Source organism: Nerophis ophidion, linkage group LG23 (assembly GCF_033978795.1).
Source record: "Nerophis ophidion isolate RoL-2023_Sa linkage group LG23, RoL_Noph_v1.0, whole genome shotgun sequence".
Classification (NCBI taxonomy): domain Eukaryota; kingdom Metazoa; phylum Chordata; class Actinopteri; order Syngnathiformes; family Syngnathidae; genus Nerophis; species Nerophis ophidion.
This window is the reverse complement of record NC_084633.1, coordinates 43,029,557-43,050,299: the sequence shown is the minus strand read 5'-3', so window position 1 is coordinate 43,050,299 and position 20,743 is coordinate 43,029,557. Positions and strand designations below refer to the sequence as shown.

At 35.1% G+C, this 20,743-nt stretch overlaps 1 long non-coding RNA gene across 2 annotated transcripts; it reads right to left on the bottom strand.

The window, feature by feature from the left end:
* Positions 1 to 561: 561 nt before the first annotated feature.
* Positions 562 to 11,665, bottom strand: LOC133541369 (uncharacterized). 2 transcript variants are annotated; one of them, XR_009803851.1, is made up of 3 exons: positions 11,474 to 11,650; positions 896 to 1,131; positions 562 to 810 (listed from the first exon to the last, which is right to left on the bottom strand). It is a non-coding gene; the product is annotated as an uncharacterized LOC133541369 (long non-coding RNA). The 2 variants fall into 2 exon arrangements; XR_009803852.1 differs by lacking the exons at positions 562 to 810; positions 896 to 1,131 and adding an exon at positions 6,155 to 6,840 and having other exon boundaries at positions 11,474 to 11,665.
* Positions 11,666 to 20,743: the final 9,078 nt, after the last annotated feature.

Sequence of the window (20,743 nt, the reverse complement as noted above, 5' to 3'; positions counted from 1 at the left end):
CATAACATTTGACAACCAAACATCTAATACCACCATAACATTTGACAACCATACAATTCCACACCCACTTAACACCACTGTAACTTTTGACAAACAATTCCACACCCATTTAATAACACCACTATAACAGTTTGACAACCAAACAATTACACAAAGCTACTCGATAAAGAATCTGGATATTATCTTCAACACAACTCTTTCGTTTCAGTCACATTAGGAGTGTAAAACAGCCTTCTTTCACCTCCGTAATCTCCCTGAAATATGTCCCTATTTTGTCCACTAGAGACGCTGAGATCATTATTCATGCGTTATTTACATCTCTCTACATTACTGTTATCTATTTTTTTCAGGCCTCCTTTTGTCTAGCATTAAAATATTAGTTGGTACAAAATGCAGCTGATATACTTTTAACAAGAAAGTTTGATCATATTACACCTATACTATAGTGTTGTTGCGGTGCATGGTGTAAGAATGATAACGTGGATGAACAAATGAATGACAAAATAAGTAAGATTGTGTGACAGAACAGCGGGAAAAGAAGACTGCAGAGAGACGATGATGTTAGCTGCCAGCGTGTTTATTGACAACTCAGTATGTGAGTGCAGTGTGTGATTACCTTAAAGAGATGGAGTGTGACTATGTGTAAGTATTATCTGAGCGTGGTCACCAGAGGGTGTTGAGTGTGCGTGTTGAGATAGAGGTGGAAGTCCAAAAGAAGAAAAAGGCTTGGACGTCAGAGGGCAGGAGCGAGGTCTTGGTCCAGGGAGGCAAGAGGGAATCCAATGTGGGTCCAGGTAGACGACGAGGAAGCTGGAGGACGACACAACACGAAAGACCGTCAACTCGACAGGAAGGGAACACAGGGAGCGAGAAGGCTGGAGATGTGTTGGCTTACTGTACTGGTAGGAGAAACTACGTTCTGGCACCGGATCTTAAGACGCGCTGGCTTATGAAGGCTGGTTGCTCATCTTCGGCAGGTGTGTTGATTGCAGATCTCTTGCAGAGGCACACCCGCAGCGGAGAGGGAACACCTGTTGATGTGCTCCGCCATGCACTCAGTCCGCACAGCAGGAGGAGAAGCAGGAACGTGACCCATAACACATTGTGTAAGACTTGTGTACTGTTGTAGCGCTGCAGGGTGTAAGAATGAGAAATGAGTCACATGAATGAATACATGGATAACATTAGGTAAGAGTTTTGCATTGCATAGCAGAATAATCCAATTTTGACCTTATCGATATCAAAAACTGAGGAAACAAACACCATGAGGACACAAATTAAATACATATTGACTTTGTATTGTAGATAACCAGACCCCAAAATTGACCTTGTAGATATCAAAAACCATGACACAAATTAAATACATATTTACCATGTATTGTCAATGACAAGACCCCTAAAATTGACCTTGTAGATATCAAAAACCATGGTGACACAAATTAAATACATATTTACCATGTATTGTCGATGACAAGACCCCTAAAATTGACCTTGTAGATATCAAAAACCATGATGACACAAATTAAATACATATTTACCACGTATTGTCAATGACAAGACCCCTAAAATTGACCTTGTAGATATCAAAAACCATGACAAATTAAATACATATTTACCATGTATTGTCGATAAGACCCCTAAAATTGACCTTGTAGATATCAAAAACCATGATGACACAAATACATATTTACCATGTATTTTCGATGACAAGACCCCTAAAATTGACCTTGTAGATATCAAAAACCATGGTGACACAAATTAAATACATATTTACCATGTATTGTCGATGACGAGACCCCTAAAATTGACCTTGTAGATAAAAACCATGACACAAATTAAATACATATTTACCATGTATTGTCGATGACAAGACCCCCAAAATTGACCTTGTAGATATCAAAAACCACGAGGACACAAATTAAATACATATTTACCATGTATTGTCAATGACAAGACCCCTAAAATTGACCTTGTAGGTATCAAAAGCCATGAGGACACAAATACATATTTACCAGGTATTGTCGATGACGAAACCCTTAAAATTGACCTTGTAGATATCAAAAACCATGACACAAATTAAAAATACATATTTACCATACATTGTTGATGACAAGACCCTTAAAATTGACCTTGTAGATATCAAAAACCATGATGGCACAAATTAAATACATATTTACCATGTATTGTCAATGACAAGACCCTTAAAATTGACCTTGTAGGTATCAAAAACCATGACACAAATTAAATACATATTTACCATGTATTGTCGATGACGAGACCCATAAAATTGACCTTGTAGATATCAAAAATCATAATGACACACAATACATATTTACCATGTATTGTCGATGACGAGACTCCTAAAATTGACCTTGTAGATATCAAAAATCATAATGACACACAATACATACTGACCTTGTATTGTAGATAACAAAAACCATTAACAAAAACAATGAAGACACAAATTACATACCAACCTGTATTGTAGATAACCAAACCCCCCAAAATTTCCCCTGTAGTTATTAAAAACCAGGACACAAATATACATATTTACCTTGTATTGTAGAAAACCAGAGTCCTTAAAATTGACCTTCTAGATAACAAAAACCATGACAAAAAGGAAATACATATTGACCTTGTATTGTAGATGATCAAACCCTCAAAATTAAATTGACCTTGAAGATTAAAAACAAATTAAAATACATATTGACCTTGTATTGTAGATGACCAGACCCGCAAAAGTGACCTTTAAGATAAAAAAAAAGGACACTATTTAAATACAAATCGAACTTTGATTGTAGATGATCAGACCCCCAAAATTGACCTTGTAGTTAATAGAAACCATGACGACACAAAATACATAGACGTAGATATCAAAAACATGAGGAAACAAAAACAAATTAAATACATACTGACCTTTTATTGTATATGACCAAAACCCCCCAAATTGACCTTGTAGACAAAATCAATGGACACTAATACAAATTTACCTTGTATTGTAGACGACCTGACTTCTTAAAATTGACCTAATAACAAAAACCATGACAAATAAAATACATATTAACCTTGTATTGGAGATATCAAAAACCATGAGGAAACAAACAAAAAAAAAAGGCCCAAAATACATACCGACCTTGTAGTAACAAAAACCATGAGGACAAATAAAATACAAATTTTTACCTTGTATTGTAGATGACCTGACTTTTTAAACTTGATCTAATAGATAAAAACCATGACAAATGAAATACATATTAACCTTGGATTGTAGATATCAAAAACCATGAGGAAACAAAAAAAAGGCCCAAAATACATACCAACTTTGTAGTAACAAAAACCATGAGAACAAAAAATACAAATTTACCTTGTATTGTAGATGATCAGACTCTTTAAAATTGACCTTGTAGATAACAAAAAACATGACAAATTACATATTGACCTTGTATTGCAGATGACCAAACCCCACAAAATTGACCTTGAAGTTAAAAACCATGACAAAAAAAACAAAACATATTGGCCTTGTATTATAGATGACCAGACACCCCCCAAAATTGACGTTAATAGAAACCATGACACATAAAATATACATTGACCTTGTATTGTAGATATCAAAAAACATGAGGAAACAAAAACAAATTAAATACATACTGACCTTTTATTGTATATGACCAAAACCCCCCAAATTGACCTTGTAGACAAAATCAATGGACACTAATACAAATTTACCTTGTATTGTAGGCGACCTGACTTCTTAAAATTGACCTAATAACAAAAACCATGACAAATAAAATACATATTAACCTTGTATTGGAGATATCAAAAACCATGAGGAAACAAACAAAACAAAAAAGGCCCAAAATACATACCGACCTTGTAGTAACAAAAACCATGAGGACAAATAAAATACAAATTTTTACCTTGTATTGTAGATGACCTGACTTTTTAAACTTGATCTAATAGATAAAAACCATGACAAATGAAATACATATTAACCTTGGATTGTAGATATCAAAAACCATGAGGAAACAAAAAAAAGGCCCAAAATACATACCAACTTTGTAGTAACAAAAACCATGAGAACAAAAAATACAAATTTACCTTGTATTGTAGATGATCAGACTCTTTAAAATTGACCTTGTAGATAACAAAAAACATGACAAATTACATATTGACCTTGTATTGCAGATGACCAAACCCCACAAAATTGACCTTGAAGTTAAAAACCATGACAAAAAAAACAAAACATATTGACCTTGTATTATAGATGACCAGACACCCCCCAAAATTGACGTTAATAGAAACCATGACACATAAAATATACATTGACCTTGTATTGTAGATATCAAAAACCATGAGGAAACAAAAACAATGACACAATATACAGACTGACCGTGTAGTTAAAATACAAATTTACCTTGTATTGTTGATGAGACTCCTTAAAATTGACCTTGTAGATAACAAAAACCTTGACAAATGAAATACATATTGACCTTGTATTGTAGATATCACAAACCATGAGGAAACAAAAACAGTGACAGGTTAAATACATACTGACCCTGTATTGTAGATGACTAGACCCCACAAATTCACTTTGAAGATAAAAACCATTACAAAAAAAATACATTTACCTTGTATTGTAGATATCAAAAACCATGAGGAAACAAAAACAATGACACAAAACCCCCCACAAATTGACCTTGTAGTTAAAAACTTTGGTCATCTACAATACGAGGTAAATATGTATTTTATTCGTCAAAGTTTTTGTTGACTACAAGGTTAATTTGTGGGGGGTTTTGAGTCATTGTTTTTGATATCTACAATACAAGGTCAATATGTATTTTATTTGTGTCCTCATGGTTTTTGTTAACTACAAGGTCAATTTTGGGGGGGAAGGGGAGTCTGGTCATCTACAATACAAGGTAAATATGTATTTTATTCGTCAGACTCCCCTTCCCCCCCAAAATTGACCTTGTAGTTGACAAAAACCATGAGGACATAAAATACATATCGACCTTGTATTGTAGATATCAAAAACCATGAGGAAACAAAAAGTGACACAAGTTAAATACATACTGACCTTGTAGTTAAAAACCATGACAAATAAAATACACATTTACCTTGTATTGTAGATGAACAGACTCCTTAAAATTGACCTTGTAGATAACAAAAACCACGACAAATGAAATACATATTGACCTTGTATTGTAGATATCACAAACCATGAGGAAACACAGTGACACAGGTTAAATACATACTGACCTTGTAGTTAAAAACCATGACACAGGTTAAATACATACTGACCCTGTATTGTAGATGACTAGACCCCACAAAATTGACTTCTAAGATAAAAACCATTACAAAAAATAAATTTACCTTGTAAATATCAAAAACCATGAGGAAACAAAAACAATGACAAAAACCCCCACAAATTGACCTTGTAGTTATAAACTTTGGTCAATATGTATTTTATTCGTCAAAGTTTTTGTTGACTACAAGGTCAATTTGTGGGGGGTTTGTGTCATTGTTTTCGATATCTACAATACAAGGTCAATATGTATTTTATTTGTGTCCTCATGGTTTTTGTTGACCTTGCAAGGTCAATTTTTGGGGGGGGGAAGGAGAGTCTGGTCATCTACAATACAAGGTAAATATGTATTTTATTCGTCAGACTCCCCTTCCCCCCCAAAATTGACCTTGTAGTTAACAAAAACCATGAGGACACAAAATACATATCGACCTTGTATTGTAGATATCAAAAACCACGAGGAAACAAAAACAGTGACACAAGTTAAATACATACTGACCTTGTAGTTAAAAACCATGACAAAATACAAATTTACCTTGCACTGTAGATGAACAGACTCCTTAAAATTGACCTTGTAGATAACAAAAACCATGACAAATGAAATACATTTTGACGTTGTATTGTAGATGACAAGGCCCCCAAAATTGACCTTGAAGATAAAAAAAAAAAAGATTAAAAAAAAAGAAAATATACATAGACTTTGTATTGTAGACCAGACTCCACAAAATTGACCTTGAAGAAACAAAAAAAGTTTAGTTATTTTCAATTATTGCACAAACACAAGGAACCATTACATCAGCCTGGGGTGCAGCCTGAGTGGAGAAACAAAAAAAAAACAGGGACACAAAGGAATTTAGAACAAACATTTAAGACACATGAACACAAATCAAGTCATTTGCGGCAAAGAGGTGAGTTTTAAGCTGTGCTCTAAAAGTGTCCAGAGTGGTGGCGGACTTGACTTTCAGGGGGAGCTTATTCCATAGGCCAGGTACCATCATTGAAAATGCACAGTCTCTCTTTGTCACTAGGTTTGACTGTGGGACCTTCAAGGTCATCTGGTTGTCAGATCTGAGGCAGCGACCAAGCCTGGAGCTGATAGGTTGGTCCAGGAGATGTTTGATGTAAGCTGGGGTAAGACCACGGAGCGCTTTGAAGACATACGTAAGGATCTTAAATTTCACTCTGTGCTTCACCAGGATCCAGTGAAGGGAGGAGAGGATGGGAGAAATGTGTTCCCTCATTTTTGTGCCTGTCACCAGCATTTTGTAGCAACTGCATGCTATATATGGTCTTGTCAGTGACCCCAGCATAGAGGGCATTCCATTAGTCCAGTCTGCAGAAGATGAGCATGAACACGACCCTCTAAGTCACTGGGGGAGAGGACAGACTTGATCTTGGCTATTGTGCAGAGTTGGGGGGTTGGAGTTCCCGAACAGAAGAATTTCACTCTGTCATTGAGCTGCAGGAAATTTTGACATCCACTCTTTTATGTCCTGCAAGCAGTCCTTCAAATGGTCCAGTCCAGAGGGATCGTCTGTCTTGAGTGGAAGATAGATTTAATATAATCAGTGTAGAAATTAAAAGGAAATTTTAAGGCGATGAATGACTTGGCTGAGGGAGAGCATGTAGATGGAGAACAGGATGGAACCCAGTATTGAGCCCTAGGGACCCCACAGGTGAAGGTGGCACAGCGGGAGGAATGTTTGGCTCTGTTCACAGAGAAGGTTCCGTTGTTGATGGAGGACGTAAACCAGCACAGGGCTATGTTAGTGATGCCGACCTCTTATTTCCCCAGATACACAATACATCCAACATTGGCCGGCCACACACACACACACACACACACACACACACACACACACACAAGCAGCAACTATCACCCCCCCCCCCCCCCCCCCCCGCCTCGGGTGAAGGTAATGTAACTATTGTAAACAAGACTTTCAAACCAAGGATGGCACAACATTTATTTAAACCCCAAAATGTCAAAAGGTGAACAACAACAAGAAAGTCAGCACCAACATCTCTGCAGATGTTTGGTGATGCATGGAGAGCTAAGAACCTTTTGTAAATACATCTTACATAAAGCATCACAAGTGCAAAAATATCCACAGCGTACTTTTCAGCTTGGAGATCACAACTTTGAAATGTCCCAACACCCAGCTTTTGACAACCATAGTAGGGCCAAATCAGTGAGGGCAGGTGTGTTCACCTGTAGCAAACACTCAGCCCCACCTTCATTCATCCATCCATCCATCCATTTCCTACCACTTATTTCCTTTGGGGTCACGGATACCTATCTCAGCTACAATCAGGCCGGAAGGCGGTGTACACCCTGGACAAGTCACCACCTCATCACAGGACCAACTTAACATCACAAAATGAAAATGCTACGCCCACCCTTCTTTCTTTCTTTCTTTCTCTAACCCTAACCCTACTTTGGTCATGTGCATTACGTTTTCATAACATGGTCACTACTGCCTACTTTGTCTTGTTATATTCTTATTTTACTGTTATATATATATATATATATATATATATATATATATATATATATATATATATATATTTTTTTTTTTTCCCCCCATTGTTGCTTTTTATTTTTTATTCTTATTTTAATATTTCTCTATTGTGTTTCCATTTAAACCCCCATTATTTACTTTTATTTAAATTGATCTCAACTCTGTACACTGCTGCTGGAATTTTAATTTTCCTGAAGGAATCAATAAAGTACTATCTATCTATGTTGACATTCACAAGATGCCTTCATGAAATGTATCTTTATCTCAGGACAAAAATAAACACTCCAAAACATATACATATGGATCCTATGTATTGTTAATACTCATTGACAGGCTCCACACGTATGTATTATAAATGCTCATTGACATGCTCCACACGTATGTATTATAAATGCTCATTGACATGCTCCACATGTATGCATGTATGTATTGTTAATGCTCATTGACAGACTCCACATGCATGTATGTGTTGTTAATGCTTATTGACATGCTTGACATGACATACAAACATGTCAAGCCTGTCAATGAGCATCAACAATACATGTCAAGCATGTAAATGAGCATAAACAATACACACATTCATACATGCCGGGGCCTGTAAATGACCATAAACAATACATACATGCCGCGCCTGTAAATGAACATGAGTAAGACATACATGTCGGGGCCTGTAAATGAGCATAAACAATACATACATGCCGCGCCTGTATACGAGCATAAATACATACATGTCAGGCCTGTAAAAGAGCATAAAACGCAACATACATAAACATTGGCGTCGCACACGACCAACGCCAAACCAATTAGTCCGCCCTGAGATGGGTAGGTTTTGAGTTCAAACCCCGCCTGAGTCATACCAAAGACTATAAAAATGGGAGCCATTACTCCCCTGCTTGGCACTCAGAATCAAGGCTTGTAATTGGGGGTTTAATCACCCAAATTTATTCCCGAGCTCAGCCACCACTGCTGCTCACTGCTCCCCTCACCTCCCAGGAAGTGATCCAGGGTGAGGAGTCAAATGCAGATAATTTTGCCACACCTAGTGTGTGACAATTATTGGTACTTGAACATTGGCCTCAGGCTACCAACGCCAAACCAACATTAGCCTTGTCGACGACCGTCAGGAACAAGAGTGAAGCGTCTTGCTCAGGACACAACGTACAAGACGAGGTCAATAGAAGGTGGGAATTGAACCAGGAATTAAAACTAGGGGAGACAGGACCTTCTCTGTGGTCGGCCCTAAGCTGTGGAACACTGTGCCCCTCCATACTCAAACTGCTCCCGATGTGGAGTGTTTTAAGTCTCGTCTTAAGACCCATTTTTATTCTTTGGCTTTTAACACTACGTGAGTTGTGTGGTCAAAAAATATAATCCTTTAAGTTTACAATTCAGAAAGTTTTATGAAGCATAATTGTAAGCACACTACCACAAAACACAAATTGCTAGCCTCCGATGTTATGAACATTTTTTACAGTTGCATTGTATTGAAAATGAGGACATAGCAAAACATTTATTCCTTTAGTGGGAAAATATATACATAGAATAGAATGTACTTTATTGATCCTTGGGGGATATTCAACACCACAGTTCGCTCACAAACTATGATGATAATATTATATATATATATATATATCATTGTGAGCGAACTGTGGTGTTGAATTTCCCCCAAGGATCAATAAAGTACATTCTATTCTATGTATATATTTATTATTATTCATTTTTATTTTTATTTAGTCATTGGTGGAGCTTAAGATAGTATTTGAATGTTTTTAATATTGTTGTGCCGCACTTTGGAAACATTTTGTTTAAATGTGCTATATACGGTAAATAAAGTGGATTGGAAGAATCCACAGGTTGCTGGCACGGTCACTCTACCAACCACGCAGTCCACAAAATAAACCAAAAAAACATTGACTTTGTATAGGACATATACTAATAAATAGGGCTGCGAATCTTTGGGTGTCCCACGATTCAATATCGATTCTTAGGGTCGCAATTCGATTATAATTCGATTCTCAATTCACAACAATATTTTTCCAATTGAAAAGGATTGTGTATTCATTCAACACAGATTTCAGCAGGATCTACCCCAGTCTGCTGACATGCTAGCAGAGTAGTAGATTTTTAAAAAAAGCTTTTATAAATTGTAAAGGACAATGTTTTATCAACTGATTGCAATAATGTAAATTTGTTTGAACTGTTAAACGCACCAAAAATATGACTTATTTTATCTTTGTGAAAACATTGGACACAGTGTGTTGTCCAGCTTATGAGATGCCATGCAAGTGTAAGCCACTGTGACACTATTGTTCTTTTTTATTATTTTTATAAATGTCTAATGATAATGTCAATGAGGGATTTTTAATCACTGCTATGCTGAAATCATAATATTGATACTGTTAATCATTTTTGTTTCACTACTTTTGTTTTGTTCTGTGTGGTGTTTGTGTCTCCTCTCAATTGTTCTGTTTATTGCAGTTCTGAGTGTTGCTGGCTCAGCTTTGGAATTGGATTGCATTGTTATGGTATTGCTGTGTAGTGGTTTGTTGGGTTGATTAATTTAAAAAATATATTTTTTTCTTTTTTTAGTAGATTTTTCTTAAAATGAGAATTGATTCTGAATTGCACAATATGAAAATCGTGATTCTAATTCGAATTGATTTTTTTTCCACACCCCTACTAATAAATATCGAAATCTATAAAGCCCACACACACACACCAAAAAGCAGCAACTATCACACCCCGCCTTGGGTGAAGGTCATGTAAGCATTGTAAACTGGACTTTCAAACCAAGGACGGCAAAACATGCAGTTTAAAACTAACATTTATTTAAACCCCAAAATGTCAAAGGTGAACAACAACAACAACAAGAAAGCCAGCACCAACATCTCTGCAGATGTTTGGTGATGCATGGAGAGCTGACAACTTTATGTAAATACACCTTAAACAAAGCATCACAAGTGTAAAAGTATTCACAGCGTACTTTTGAGCTTGGAGATCCCAACTATGAAATGTCCTTCTAAACACCCAGCTTTTGACAACCATAGTTGGACCAAATCAGTGAGGGCAGGTGTGTTCACCTGTAGCAAACACTAATCAGTGAGGGCAGGTGTGTTCACCTGTAGCAAACACTCAGGCACACCTTGACTCTCTTAGCCAGCAGTTGAGAGCCATGGTGACTGACAGCTTGTCAGCAACTAAATGTGTCTTGTTTCTACATGTTGTGTTCCTAACATGTGCATGTTTGTCACTGACTAATAAATGTGTGTTTCTACATGTTGTGTTCCTAACACATGTGCATGTTTGTCACTAAATGTGTGTTTCTACATGTTGTGTTCCTAACACATGTGCATGTTTGTCACTAAATGTGTGTTTCTACATGTGTTCCTAACACATGTGCATGTTTGTCACTAAATGTGTGTTTCTACATGTTGTGTTCCTAACACATGTGCACGTGCAGTGCGAATCAAACAATTTTCAAGCAGCAATAAAGCACACAGTAGAAGCATCAAGACAAACAATAGAACGCCAGTGTAAAAGAGCAAACTGTCACAGCAACACAAACACAACTTTAAATCAGCAATAAAGCACACGGCAGAAGCATCAAGACAAACAATAGAACGCCAGTGTAAAAGAGCAAAGTATTACTCACTGCGAATAAAACCCGTCCGATCCACATCCGTCAAAAAAGAATAATGATGAAGCAGTGAAGGAGGGACTCAGGTGGAACTAAATACAACTAATTAAACGAGGAACAGGTGTGCAGACACGGAGCAGAGAGTAAAGGTGCCACAAAAGACAGAGAGCAAACAGGAAACAGTAAGAAAATAAGAGCAGCAGGACAGGAAGTGATTTCAAAGACAGGAAAAGCAAACATGAGCAAAGTGTCAGTAGCACTTCTGACACATCTATATATATATTAGACCAGGGTCTCAGACACGCAAGATCTTATTTTGCGGCTCCCACGCTAATATGAAAGTTGAATGTTAGTGAGAGTTTGATATGAATGGTGCTTGACAGCGTTGTGGGCGGAGCTGAAGGAATCCACCAATCACGGTGTGCTATATGGCTCTCCAACAGTGACGTCACTTGTGTGACGCAGGCAGAGACAGGTTTGAAATAAAGTTAAAAACGATGATGCTGTGTTCCAAATTTAAGTTATTTAATGAATCTGAATGAGCCTATGGCTTTGTACTTTGTTTATTATGTATTCATTTCTTTGTATTCTATTTTTGTTATTTTGAATTTACAACGCCGTGGCGCTGTTTGGACTGTTTTTATAATGTTTTGTAATGTTTTATATTGTTGTTGGACTTACTGTTTGTAATTGTGGAAATTTATAAATAAACATAAAAAAAAAAGGTTTGAAATAAAGTTGAAAACGATGACACTGTGTTCCAAATTTAAGTTATTTAATGAATCTGAATTAGCCTATGGCTTAATTAATTTGCACTTGGTTATTATATATATATATTTTTTTTTGTATTCTAATTTTGTTACTTTGAATTTACAATCTCCTGGCGCTGTTTGGACTGTTTTTATAATTTTTTGTAATGTTTTATACTGTTTTTGAACCATTTTGATTATTGTTTCTCATCTGTTTGTTATTGTTGAAATTTGTAAATAAACATTTAAAAAAAAAAGTTTGAAATAAAGTGGTCCTCGTGTAAAACTAGAGCCTGCGTCTTTGTTATTGTAAGCGAGAGTTTATATATGTCGCCTATACTGTATAAAAGTACAAAATAACAAAGAGGGAGGCTGCAGTTTTACACTTTATTTAGGACCACTTTATTTACTTTCTTTCAAAAACCTCTGCTCCACTCAACCTGTCACCACTTCCGCTCCTCGGGACTTCAAAATAAGACTCCAAGGCATATACTGTAGAAGAGCTTCTAACAGGAACTTAACATCACAAAGAGGCAAGCCCATAACAATAGGTTACATACCTCCCCTCCTACAAAAAGAAACGTCCTCGTTTCAACACAAATAACAGGATAAGTGCAAAAACAACACAGGCAGTTAAAACAAAAACATATTAACCTGTCCCCCCCAAAATACAGAGCCTCACAACACACAAAACAACAACAAAAAAATGTAACCGATGGTTTATATATGTCACCTATACTGTATAAAACCACAAAATAATGCAACCTATTTTATGGGCTTGTGATGTTAAGTTCCTGTTATAAGCTGTTATACAGTATTTGCCTCGCGCTCTTATTTTGAAGTCACTGAGAGCGGAAGTGGTGAGAGGTTGAGTGGAGCGGAGGTTTTTGAAAGAAAGTAAATAAAGTGGTCCTCGTGTAAAACTGGAGCCTCCCTCGGTGTTTGTTATTTTGTACTTTTATACAGTATAGGCGACATATATAAACATCTCCGCTGCACTCATCGTGTCACCACTTCTGCTCTTAGGGCCTTCAAAGTAAGAGCTCAAGGCATATAATGTATAACAGCTTTTACCAGGAACTTCATTCATCCATCCATTTCCTACCGCGTATTCCCTTTGGGGTCGCGGGGGGCGCTGGTGCCTATCTCAGCTACAATCGGGCGGAAGGCGGGATACACCCTGGACAAGTGGCCATCTCATCACAGGGCCAACTTAACATCAGAAAATGAAAGAGGCTCCGCCCCCTTCCTTCTTTCTTCCTACTTTGGTCATGTTGACATTGATAAGGTGTCTTCATGAAGTTGATCTTCATCTCAGGACAAAAGTAAAGACTTCAAGTACTGCATCATCTCTTCCTTTACTAGTACTTGACAAAGTCACTTGGAAGTAGGAGTACATCAAAGTACAACACAAGTACCTTGCTGAAAATAACACTCATTATTAAATTGCAGGACATTCACCTATTTGTTACCTAATGTTAATGTACAACATGTAAATTAAACATACATTTAGTAATAACATTCTCTTTTTACTGCATAATATCAACATTTATTCACATTCAGATATTTAATGGTCACACATTCTGTTACTTATTACTTTTATTATTTATTCTCTGAAATGAAGCATTCATTCATGTATTATTCTCAACATGCATATATAAGTATTCCTTTGTTTTTATTGTACACAAACATGTATTTAATATTCGTACACTGAACATGTATTTAATATTCATACACTAAACATATATTTAATATTCATACACTGAACATGTATTTAATAATACTATACTAGACATTATTAAATTTAATAATCCTATACCAGACATGGGCTTCACGGTGGGAGAGGGGTTAGTGCGTCTGCCTCACAATACAAAGGTTCTGAGTAGTCCTGGGTTCAATCCCAGGCACGGGATATTTCTGTGTGGAGTTTGCATGTTCTCCCCGTGAATGTGTGGGTTCCCTCCTGGTACTCCGGCTTCCTCCCACCTCCAAAGACATGCACCTGGGGATAGGCCCCTCCCACCTCCAAAGACATGCACCTGGGGATAGGCCCCTCCCACCTCCAAAGACATGCACCTGGGGATAAGCCCCTCCCACCTCCAAAGACATGCACCTGGGGATAGGCCCCTCCCACCTCCAAAGACAAGCACCTGGGGATAGGCCCCTCCCACCTCCAAAGACATGCACCTGGGGATAGGCCCCTCCCACCTCCAAAGACATGCACCTGGGGATAGGTTGATTGGCAACACTAAATGGTCCCTAGTGTGTGAATGTTGTCCGTCTATCTGTGTTGGCCCTGCGATGAGATGGAGACTTGTCCAGGGTGTACCCCACCTTCCGCCCGATTGTAGCTGAGATAGGCGCCAGCGCCCCCCACGACCCCAAAAGGGAATAAGCGGTAGAAAATGGATGGATGTACTAAACCTATATTTAATTATATACTAATCTTATATTTAATATTCATACACTAAACATGCATTTAATATTTATACATTAAACATATATTTAGAATTCATACACTGCACATGTATTTAATCATATACTAAAACATATTTAATATTCATATACTAATCATATTTTTTAATATTCATACAGTAAACATGTATTTATTATTTTCTAAATAAGGCGCTCTCGGAAATAATGTTATTGTGTGCAGTTTTGGCAGAAGTCCACTGGAGGGCGCACATTCCCTCTTCATAAATCTGGTCATTCATACACTAAACAGGAATTTGATATTCATCCACCAAACATGTATTAAATAATTATACACTAAACATATATTTAATTTATACGCCAAACATATATATAATATTTATACACCCAAAACGTATTTAATATTTATACACTAAACATGTATTAAATAATTATACACTAAACATATATTTAATTTATATGCCAAACATGTATTTAATATTTATACACTAAACATGTATTTGATATTCATACACTAAACATAGTTTTTAATATTTATACACTAAACATATTTTTACTATTTGTACACCAAACATATATTTAATAATAATACACTAAACGTTTACTTAATATTCATACTCTAAACATGTATTAAATAATAATACACTAAACATGTATTTAATATTCAAACAGTAAACATGTATTTAATATTTATACACTTAACATGTATTTAGTAATCATACACTAAACATGTATTTAAAATTCCTACACTAAACAAGTATTTAATATTTATACACTGAACATGTCTTTCATTTTAATACACTAAACATGTATTTGTTATTTATACACTAAACATGTATTTAATATTTATACACTAAACATGTATTTAACATTTATACACTGAACATGTATTTAATATGTATACACTAAACATGTATTTCATATTCATACACTAAACATGTATTTCATATTCATACACTAAACATGTATTTGTTATTTATACACTAAACATGTATTTAATATTTATACACTAAACATGTATTTGTTATTTATACACTAAACATGTATTTAATATTCATACACTAAACATGTATTTAACATTTATACACTGAACATGTATTTAATATGTATACACTAAACATGTATTTCATATTTATACACTAAACATGTATTTCATATTCATACACTAAACATGTGTTTAATATTTATACACTAAACATGTATTTAATATTTATACACTAAACATGTATTTAATATTTATACACTAAACATTTAATATTTATACACTAAACATGTATTTAATATTAATACACTAAACGTATTTAATATTTATACACTGAAATATTCGTACACTAAACATGTATTTAATATTCATACACTGCACATGTATTTAATAATCATATACTAAACACATTTAATATTCATATACTAATCATATATTTTAACATTCATACAGTAAATATGTATTTATTATTCTTTAAATAAAGCGCGTTAGGAAATAATCAATTTATTTGTGTGCAATTGCGGCAGAAGTCCACTGGAAGGTGAACATTCCCTCTTCATAAATCTGGTCATTCATACACTAAACAGGAATTTGATATTCATCCACCAAACATGTATTAAATATTTATACACTAAACATTATTTGACTATTTGTACACTATACATGTATTATTCATACACTAAACATGTATTTAATATTAATACACTGAAATATTCGTACACTGAACATGTATTTAATAATCATATACTAAACACATATTTAATATTCATATACTAATCATATTGTTTAACATTCATACAGTAATCATGTATTTATTATTCTCTAAATAAGGCACACTCGGATATAATTAATTTATTTGTGTGCAGTTGCGGCAGAAGTCCACTGGAGGGCGCACATTCCCGCTTAATAAGTCTGGTCATTCATACACTAAACAGGAATTTGATATTCATCCACCAAACATGTATTAAATAATTATACACTAAACATATATTTAATTTATACGCCAAACATATATATAATATTTATACACCCAAAAACGTATTTAATAAATATTTATACATTAACATGTATTTAATATTTATACACTAAACATGTATTTAATATTTATACACTAAAAATGTATTTAATATTCATACACTAAACATGTATTTCATATTTATACACTAAACATGTATTTCATATTCATACACTAAACATGTATTTCATATTTATACACTAAACATGTATTTCATATTCATACACTAAACATGTATTTAATATTCATACACTAAACATGTATTTAATATTCATACACTAAACATGTATTTCATATTTATACACTAAACATGTATTTCATATTTATACACTAAACATGTATTTCATATTCATACACTAAACATGTATTTCATATTTATACACTAAACATGTATTTCATATTCATACACTAAACGTGTTTAATATTCATACACTAAACATGTGTTTAATATTTATACACTAAACATGTATTTAATATTAATACACTAAACATGTATTTAATATTCATACACTGAACATGTATTTAATAATCATATACTAAACACATTTAATATTCATTTACTAATCATATTTTTTAACATTCATACAGTAAACATGTATTTATTATTCTCTAAATAAGGCACACTTGGAAATAATACATTTGTTTATGTGTTCAATTGCGGCAGAAGTCCACTGGAGGGCGCACATTCCCTCTTCATAAATCTGGTCATTCATACACTAAACATGAATTTGATATTCATAAACCAAAAATGTTACAAATAATAATACACTAAACATACACTTAATTTATATGCCAAACATGTATTTAATATATATGCAGTAAACTGGTATTTAATATTTATGCACTAAACATGTATTTAATATTCATACACTGAACATATATTTAATAATAATATACTAAAAATATATTTAATAATATACTAAACATATATTTAATATTTATACACTAAACATGTATTTAATATTTATAGACTAAACAGGTATTTAATATTTATAAACTAAGCAAGTATTTATTATTATTATATTGAACAGTTGTTTAATAAATATTTATACACTAAACATGTAAAGGACCAATTGGAAGTCTGGGACACTAAATAATATTTTAATTAAGAACGGCGTGGCGCAGTGGAAGAGTGGCCGTGCGCAACCCGATGTCACTGGTTCAAATCCCACCTAATACCAACCTCGTCACGTCCGTTGTGTCCTGAGCAAGACACTTCACCCTTGCTCCTGATGGGTGCTGGTTGGCGCCTTGCATGGCAGCTCCCTCCATCAGTGTGTGAATGTGGAAGTAGTGTCAAAGCGCTTTGAGTACCTTGAAGGTAGAAAAGTGCTATACAAGTACAACCCATTTATCATTTATATATTTATTATTCTCTAAATAAGGCACACTTGGAAATAATGAATTTCTTTATGTGTGAAGTTGCAGCAGAAGTCCACAGTAAACATGTATTTAATATTCATACACTAAACATGTATTTAATATTTATACACCAAACATGTATTTAATATTTATACACCAAACATGCATTTAATATTTATACACCAAACATGTATTTAATATTTATATACTAAACATGTATTTAATATCCATACACTAAACATGTATTTAATATTTATACACCAAACATGTATTTAATATTTATACACCAAACATGCATTTAATATTTATATACTAAACATGTATTTAATATTTATATACTAAACATGTATTTAATATTCATACACTGAACATGTATTTAATATTCATACACCAAACATGCATTTAATATTTATACACCAAATATGTAAACAACGTCCTCCCACCCCCATTTATACATACATATATATATATACATATATACATATATATATATATATATATATATATATATATATATATATATATATATATATATATATATATATATATATATATATATATATATATATATATATATATATATATATATATATATACATATACATATATATATACATATACATATACATTGACATTGACATTATCATTAGACATTTATAAAAATAATAGAAAAGAACAATAGTGTCAGAGTGGCTTACACTTGCATGGCATCTCATAAGCTGGACAACACACTGTGTCCAATGTTTTCACAAAGATAAAATAAGTCATATTTTTGGTTCTTTTACTAGCTCAAACAAATTTACATTATTGCAATCAGTTGATAAAACATTGTCCTTTACAATTATAGAAGCTTTAAAAAAAATCTACTACTCTGCCAGCATGTGAGCAGACTGGGGTAGATCCTGCTGAAATCTATGTATTGAATGAATACACAATCCTTTTCAATTGGAAAAATATCGTTTTTGAATCGAGAATCGCATTGAATCGAAAAAAATCGATTATCAAATTGTGACCCCAAGAATCGATATTGAAGACTCGTCAGACCACAGAACACTTTTCCCACTTTGCATCAGTCCATCTTAGATGAGCTCGGGCCCAGCCAAGCCGGCGGCATTTCAGGATATTGTTGATAAATGGGTTTGGCTTTGCATAGTAGAGTTTTAACTTGCACTTACAGATGTAGCGACCAACTGTAGTTACTGACAGTGGTTTTATGAAGTGTTCCTGAGCCCATGTGGTGTTATCCTTTACACACTGAAGTCGATTTTTGGTGCATACCACCTGAGGGAATCGAAAGTCCATAATATCATCACTTACATGCAGTGATTTTTCCAGATTCTCTGAACTTTTTGATGATTTTACGGACCGTAGATGATAAAATCCCAAAATTCCTTGAAATAGCTCGTTGAGAATTGTTGTTCTAAAACTTTTCGACAATTTGCTTACAAAGTGGTGACCCTCACCCCGTCCTTGTTTCTGAATTGCTTAGCATTCCATGGAAGCTGCCTTTATAGCCAATCATGGCACCCACCTGTTCCTAATTAGCCTGCACACCTGTGGGATGTTCCAAATAAGTGTTTGATGAGCATTCCTCAACTTTATCATTATTTATTGCCACCTTTCCCAACTTCTTTGTAACGTGTTGCTAGCATCAAATTCTAAAGTTGATGATTATTTGCAAAAAAAAAAATGTTTATGAGTTTGAACATGAAATATGTTGTCTTTGTAGCATATTCAACTGAATATGGCTTGAAAAGGATTTGCAAATCATTGTATTCTGTTTATATTTACATCTAACACCATTTCACAACTCATATGGAAATGGGTTTGTATATATATATATATATATATCATCTTGTGGATATATTCGTGGCATCTCCCTTCTCTCAGTGTCCGGCAAGGTATTTGCGAAAATTATGCTTTTTCGCCTTACATTTCCAACAGAAGGCATCCTCCCAGAGACACAGAAGCAGGGGTGTGTACTGGCCCCAGCAATCTTTAATCTTTTCCTGGCGGCAGCCACACTCCTGCTCTGCCAGTCCATCACAAAGGATAGTGGTGTCGCCATCGAGTTTTGCCTGGTTTGGAGCCTATTCAACATCCGGCGCCTACAGGCAAAGACGAAGATGGCAGGCACCAACATCCAGAAACTGCAATATGCAGACGGCTACGCACTCCTCGCCCACACTCCTGATGCCATGCAGCATGCACTAGACACCATGTCATCAGTCTACCGCTCACTAGCTCTGGTGATCAACACCCAGAAAACAGAGGTTCTCATCCAGGAGAGGACCCCATCCCTACACACTGTCTTCACCATCAGCGGCACACTCCTCAAGCTCGTTGAGTAGTTTTGCTACCTCGGCAGTACTCTGACACCAACATACCAGATCGATGATGACATCCAGTTTCATATCAACTCAGCCTCCTCTGCCTTTGGAAGACTGCGCTCTCGGGTGTTTGAAAACAACCACCTTCGAACTCAACGAAAGTGTCAGTCTACAGGGCGGTGTGTGTTTCAACTCTGCTGTATGGGTCAGAAGCCTGGACGATATACCGCAGACACATCCGCTGCCTTGATGCATTTAACATCAGATGTCTCCAACGCATTCTTGGCATCACATGGCAGGACCGAGCGCCTCATACGGACATCTTACAGCACACTGAGTCCATAAGCATAGAGGCTACCCTGGCACAGCGACAACTCCGGTGGGTTGGTCACACCATCCGGATGCCAGGACACC